General features: G+C 50.6%; 1 pseudogene; it reads left to right on the top strand.

Moving 5' to 3' along the window:
- Positions 1 to 1,281: 1,281 nt before the first annotated feature.
- Positions 1,282 to 5,888, top strand: LOC119563632 (annotated as a pseudogene).
- Positions 5,889 to 7,250: the final 1,362 nt, after the last annotated feature.

The following is a 7,250-nucleotide window of genomic DNA, read 5'->3' on the forward strand; positions in this document are numbered from 1 at the left end:
CTTTTGTTTTGTTGCATCGTTTTGCTTTATCCTTTTTGGTGATTTTTTGTAAGTGTTATGCAAATAAAACTCCTCTCTGCTTCAAAAAAAAAAATTACTCTCCTGTAGCCATCTGGCCTGACCCTGTCACAGCACCTAAACCCCTTAGGAACAATCTCCCCTGGTCTCAGTTTCCCCATTTGTATAATGAGAAGAATGATGCTGTCTGTGTCTGTTTGAACTGGATGCTCTTGGGGGCAGTGACTGTGGGTCTGTGCAGCGCCCGGAACAATGCGTGCCCTGATCTCAGTCTCGGTGCCACCTAATGCAACTGCAGTAGAAACTCAGAGTTGCGAACACCTTGGGAAAGGAGGCTGTTCATAACTTTGAAATGTTCTTAACTCTGAACAAAACATTCTGGTTCTTTCAAAAGTTTACAACTCAACATAATGTAATCCAGCTTTGAAACTTTACTATGCAGAAGAAAAATGCTGCTTTTAACCATCTTAATTTAAATGAAACCAGCACAGAAACAGTTTCCTTGCCTTGTCACGTCTTTCTTTTTAAAAACTTTCCTTTTATTTTTCAGTGATTTACATTTAACACAGCACTGAGGTGTATTTCCTTCTTTTTTTCTTTTTCTTTTGTGTTCTCTGCTGCTGCCGGATGGCACACTGCCTGTTCCAAGGGAGGTGTGTTGTTCACCGGTCAGTTCCTGACTCTGGAGTTTATAACTCTGCGGCTCTACCCTAGCAGCCATGTGTTAAAGGTGGGATTTTCCAACACATCCGCCCACCTGGGTGAAGACTTATTGAGAGCTGATCACAGAAGGTTTATTATTTTTCCATGGGAAAAACCCCAAAGTGTTTCTTTTACAGTGAGCAAAAACTGAAAACTTTCCCTTAAAAATTACCAAAACCTGGCGGGGCTGGGGGGGAGTCAGTTTCACCACAATAATTCAGACAGGTTCAAGATGAGGCTTTCTGGGGAAAAAATGCCTTTAGTAAAAACCACAATTTTCCACTAGACAAAATGTTTGTCAGGTCATCCTTGGAGCAGCCCTGGCTGGTCACTGTGGGCTGATGGAGGAGAAGCCTCCACAAAGGACCTGTCAGTGCCCTTCTGGGGCTGCCTGGCCTAATCTGGGGTGACTTTCCCCCCCAAAGCTGTTAACTCAAGGCAATGCGATTACTGATTCCCTCCTGGTGCGTTTCACACCGATTCTCCACCCAATAAGATCTCAGCTTTAGATTTACCCTCCGGTCCCATGGAGTGTCCAGTCTGGGGCACAGCTGAGCAGGGGGCAGAGTTCCAGTCACAGGGATCCCCCAGGGAGAGCATCAAAGAGGGTGGGTTGAGGCTGTGGGGAGCTTGGTCCCAGCCTGGCCCAGGGAGATGATGGGGCCTCTTTGTATGAACCTTGTCTCACCCCAGGTGAGATCATCGGAGGCCAGGAAGCCCAGCCCCACTCCAGACCCTTCATGGCCTGGCTGGATATACAACGCGGAAACAAGCATTACAGCTGCAGAGGGTTCCTGGTGGCGGAGAACTTCGTGCTGACGGCCGCTCACTGCAATGGAGAGTAAGTGCCTCTGTGCTGGGGATGTCGGGGCAGGTCGGTGTTACCGGGTAATGGGGGAGCCGGGAGCTTTCGTGCTGTCATAGGTTGCAGGAAAGGAGCAGTTAGTGCTACAGGCTGGGAGAGCAGAGCCCAGGGGTCTGATCTGCTCAGGGGGTGTCGCCGTGTCTCTGGGGGCCTCTACAAACCATGGTCCAGATCCAGCGCTGGGTAAATCAATGGAGCTACGGCCCTAGGGTGACCAGACAGCAAGTGTGAAAAATCGGGACGGGGGTGGGGGGGGTAATAGGAGCCTATATAAGAAAAAGACTCAAAAATCGGGACTGTCCCTATAAAATTGGGACATCTGGTCACCCTATATGGCCCATTGACACCAGCTAGGGTCTGGCCCCATTGCCCAGATTGGAGAATCATAGAAAATCATAGAATATCAGAGTTGGAAGGGACCTCTGGAAGTCATCTAGTCCAACCCCCTGCCCAGAGCAGGACCAATCATCATCTAAATCATCCCAGCCAGGGCTTTGTCAAGCCTGACCTTAAAACTTCTAAGAAAGGGGATTCCACCACCTCCCTAGGTAACGCATTCCAGCGTTTCACCACCCTCCTAGTAAAAAAGTTTTTCCTAATATCCAACCTAAATCTTCCCCACTGCAACTTGAGACCATTACTCCTTGTCCTGTCATCTGCTATCACTGAGAATAGTCTAGATCCATCCTCCTTGGATCCACCTTTCAGGTAGTTGAAAGCAGCTATCAAATCCCCCCCCGCCCATTCTTCTCTTCTGTAGACTAAACAATCCCAGATCCCTCAGCCTCTCCTCATAAGTCATGTGTTCCAGACCCCTAATCATTTTTGTTGCCCTTCACTGGACTCTTTCCTATTTTTCCACATCCTTCTTGTAGTGTGGGGCCCAAAACTGGACACAGTACTCCAGATGAGGCCTCACCAATGTCGAATAGAGGGGAACAATCATGTCCCTCGATCTGCTGGCAATGCCCCTACTTATACAGCCCAAAATGCCATTGGCCTTCTTGGCAACAAGGGCACACTGTTGACTCATATCCAGCTTCTCGTCCACTGTCACCCCTAGGTTCTTCTCTGCAGAACTGCTGCCTAGCCATTCGGTCCCTAGTCTGTAGTGGTGCATTGGATTCTTCTGTCCTAAGTGCAGGACTCTGCACTTGTCCTTGTTGAACCTCATCAGATTTCTTTTGGCCCAATCCTCCAATTTGTCTAGGTCCCTCTGTAACCTATCCCTACCCTCCAGCATAACTACCTCTCCTCCCAGTTTAGTGTCATCCACAAACTTGCTGAGGGTGCAATCCACACCATCCTCCAGATCATTAATGAAGATATTGAACAAAACCGGCCCCAGGACCGACCCTTGGGGCACTCCGCTAGATACCGGCTGCCAACTAGACATGGAGCCATTGATCACTAGAAGGAGGACAGCTCTGCAGGGCTCTGGGCTGGGGAGAGCTGGGCATAGAAACCTGTCTGGATCTAGCTAGGGAAGGGCCACTGGGGTGGAGAGGAGCTGAGACCCAGGGGTGAAGCAACTCATGGGAACAGCACAAGGGCAGGTAGAGACACAGGCTGGGACCCCAATGCCGCTGGGCAGGTGCTATGTGCTGCAGCCAGCACCCCTAGAGGGGAAAGGCCCCTTGTGTCATTTCCCACCCTCCTGAGCCACCCTTTCCAAGCCCTGGGGCTCGATGGGAGCTGGCAATGTGTACAGTGCTTTATATGTTTTTCCAAGCCAGAAGCTGAGTTGTCTGCCCCCCCCATGTCACTGTTCATGAATCAGACTCACATGTGCCCATCCCCCACCTCACGTATGCTCCTGTCCCCAGTGCCCTGTGGATTGCACGTGGCTTTCACAGCGAGATCACTGTCACACTGGGAGCCCGTAACATTAGAGCACGGGAACAGAGCCAACAGACAATCTCCATGCGCCACCGGATCCCCCACCCACAATACAACAATGAGACCTGGAACAATGACATCATGCTGCTGCAGGTCCTTCCCCCACCCCCTCACCCTGCCCCCAGTGACCTCACACTGCTGCATGCACCACCCCCTCCCATCACCTTCCCCCAGTGACCTCACACTGCTGCAGGTACTGCCCCCTCCCATCACCCCGCCCCCAGTGACCTCACACTGCTGCATGCACCACCCCCATCCATCACCTTCCCCCAGTGACCTCACACTGCTGCATGCACCACCCCCATCCCATCACCCCGCCCCCTATGACCTCACACTGCTGCATGCACCACCCCCTCCCATCACCTTCCCCCAGTGACCTCACACTGCTGCAGGTACCACCCCCTCCCATCACCCCGCCCCCTATGACCTCACACTGCTGCATGCACCACCCCCTCCCATCACCTTCCCCCAGTGACCTCACACTGCTGCAGGTACCACCCCCTCCCATCACCCCGCCCCCAGTGACCTCACACTGCTGCAGGTACCGCCCCCTCCCATCACCTTCCCCCAGTGACCTCACACTGCTGCATGCACCACCCCCTCCCATCACCCTGCCCCCAGTGACCTCACACTGCTGCATGCACCACCCCCATCCCATCACCTTCCCCCAGTGACCTCACACTGCTGCAGGTACCACCCCCTCCCATCACCCCGCCCCCAGTGACCTCACACTGCTGCAGGTACCGCCCCCTCCCATCACCCCGCCCCCAGTGACCTCACACTGCTGCAGGTACCGCCCCCTCCCATCACCTTGCCCCCAGTGACCTCACACTGCTGCATGCACCACCCCCTCCCATCACCCCGCCCCCAGTAACCTCACACTGCTGCAGGTACCTCCCCATCCCATCACCCCGCCCCCAGTGACCACACACTGCTGCAGGTACCGCCCCCATCCCATCACCTGCCCCCAGTGACCTCACACTGCTGCACGCACCACCCCCATCCCATCACCCTGCCCCCAGTGACCTCACATTGCTTCAGGTACCGCCCCCTCCCATCACCCCACCCCCAGTGACCTCACACTGCTGCAGGTACCGCCCCCTCCCATCACCTTGCCCCCAGTGACCTCACACTGCTGCAGGTACCGCCCCCTCCCATCACCCCGCCCCCAGTGACCTCACACTGCTGCAGGTACTGCCCCCTCCCATCACCCCACCTCCACTGATGTCACACTGCTGGAGGTTGTGCTCGAGGTGGCACATAGCATGACAGTGTTGCACAGTCATCATGAGGATGCCCCACCTGTTCTCATCTGGCCCCCGCCCTCCAAGAGGAGTTTGATTCCCTTCTCTCTCTCCCCCATCACAGCTGAGTCACAAGGCCAGGTTGACCCATGCTTTGGGAACCATCCCCCTGCCCAAGTGAGAGGTGAAGTAGGGGGCTGTGTGCAGTGTGGCCAGCTGGGGCCAGACTAGTACCAAGGCAAACATCCGGCCCTCCCTGACCCTGCAGGAGGTGGAACTGAAGGTAATGGGCAAGGACATCTGTCTGTCTCAGCCCTATATGCACTACCACCCATCTAGAATGATGTGCATGGGGGAACCCTAGGAGAGGAAGGCGTCATTCTGGGTGAGTGTGGGACGGGGCACACAGTGCCCGGGACAATGTGCTGCTAGAACAGGAGACCGACAGGGCTGGGCAGAATGGGGAGAGTCAGGATCCATGTTGAGCCAGGCAGATCCTAGGAATCAGGGATGGGAACCAGCAGGATAACAGAAATCAGGGACAAGAATCAGCCACATCCTGAAAATCAGGGATGGATTTTAATGGTCAGGGACAGATCCTAGAAATCAGGGATAGGAGTCAGCTGGATCATCAGAGTCAGTGAGGGGAACTGCTGAATCAAGAACCCAAGGGTGGATCTGAGAAATCAGGAGGAGATCCTAGAAATCAAGGGCAGGAGTCAGCCAGATGTGGGAAATCAGGGTTAGGAATCAGGGACAGGAACTGAGCAGGTTAAAGAAATCAGGGATGGATGCTAGAAATCAAACACAGGAACTGGCCAGATCCTAGAAATCAGGAATAGGGGCCAGATGGATTCCTGGACCTTTTGGTGGAAGCGTCAGACAGGTCCTGGGCCATGAGTCCCCGGGAAGCAGGATACAGAGCTGGATTTCAGAACATGAATAAAGAATGCAGCCCCCCCTTTGCTTGCACATCTGTAATAACCCCACACATGGAATTTGCTTCTCAGGGCGACTCTGGGGGCCCCCTGATCTGTCATGGGAAGGCCCAGGGCATTGTATCCTACAGCAGATTTGGTGGATCCACACCCAGGGTGTTCACCAGGGTCTCCAAATATGTTCGCTGTATCAAGAAAATTCTGCACACTCTGAAACCTTAGAGGGGAGCGTCCATCTCCTCTAGTGTGACTGGAGAGAGAGCTGGGTATTGCAGAGGGCTGGCTGGCTGTGTAGGATGGATGGGTGGATGGATGGATGGACGGATGGACGTGTAGCCAATGATTTTAGTTTATTGTTCATTTATGGTGTGGTGCTATGATTAACTAACAAGTCATGTCATATATAATCTTTGTATGCTTATTAGAGTTAAATTGTAGGGTTACAGAAGTATAAAATTGATCAGTAGAATTAGAAGGGATAATTAGGTTTCAGGTGTCTAAGTAAGAAGGGCTCAAATGTAAGACCTATAGGCTGTAAGATTTTAGCTTAGCCATACTAGGCCATTAGCTTAAGAAATGTTTGACATAAGTATGTGACCAAAGAATGATTCTATGCCACAAGATTACAGGAAAAGATGCACCAATTTGAAAGAGTGGGGCAGGCAATCCCCAAAGCTAGTGTTTATTCTAATACTTACATTATCAGCCCAGCAACAAAACAGCTTCTACAGTACCTTACTGGATACCCAGAAGCCCAAAACACAGTTTCCTTAAAGCAACCCAGCCTTGGCTCCCACCCAGACAGACATGTCAAATATGATGAGGACTACTGAAAATCTTATTCATCATATAAAATTTCTACTAATCCCAAAGGATTGGACACATTCCCCTTCAGGTTAATGAATATCTCAGATCTTACCCAAATACACGCTTACAGCCACGTCTTATTAACTAAAATAAAATGTATTAAAAAGGAAAAGAGAGAGAATAGTGGTTAAAAGATTGTTATACAAAGAGACATGAAAAGAATTCTTCAGTCAGTTTCATAGTAAAGATGGTGATCTTTAGAGTTACAAAGAGGTTTTGTCCAGAATTAGTCTATAGGTTCAGGCCAATGTTCAATTTCAGAGTGCTCCAGAATGGAACTGGAGACCTCCATCGTGTGGCTCAAGCTTCCCTGATGAAGCATGGCAGATTTGAGATAAAAAGGATCAGGTCCCAAGCATTTTTTATAGATTTTTTTGTAGACCCTTGACATCATACAATCCTTGGGTGAACAAATGGCTTTTCAAATAACCTTCTATTTCCTAAGCATCACTGGTAATTAGCTACATGGATTAACATAAGGTAATTGCCTATCTCCCACCATTTGCAGGTGGTTTGCTATAGACTTCAAAAAGAAATTAAGTCAGTGATATCACTACAGTCACAGTTCATTTAAATGTTAAAATCTTCTTTTGATCTCTGAATTAACAGAATACAGAGATAGATAGGAATTATTTGGTTACATTATCAACCTCAAACAATATATATGTAAACACACAAAAACGCAAACATCTACTAATATGTCTCTAAATGTTGAAT

The sequence above is a fragment of the Chelonia mydas genome, chromosome 13 (genome assembly GCF_015237465.2).
Source record: "Chelonia mydas isolate rCheMyd1 chromosome 13, rCheMyd1.pri.v2, whole genome shotgun sequence".
NCBI classification, from domain to species: Eukaryota; Metazoa; Chordata; order Testudines; family Cheloniidae; genus Chelonia; species Chelonia mydas.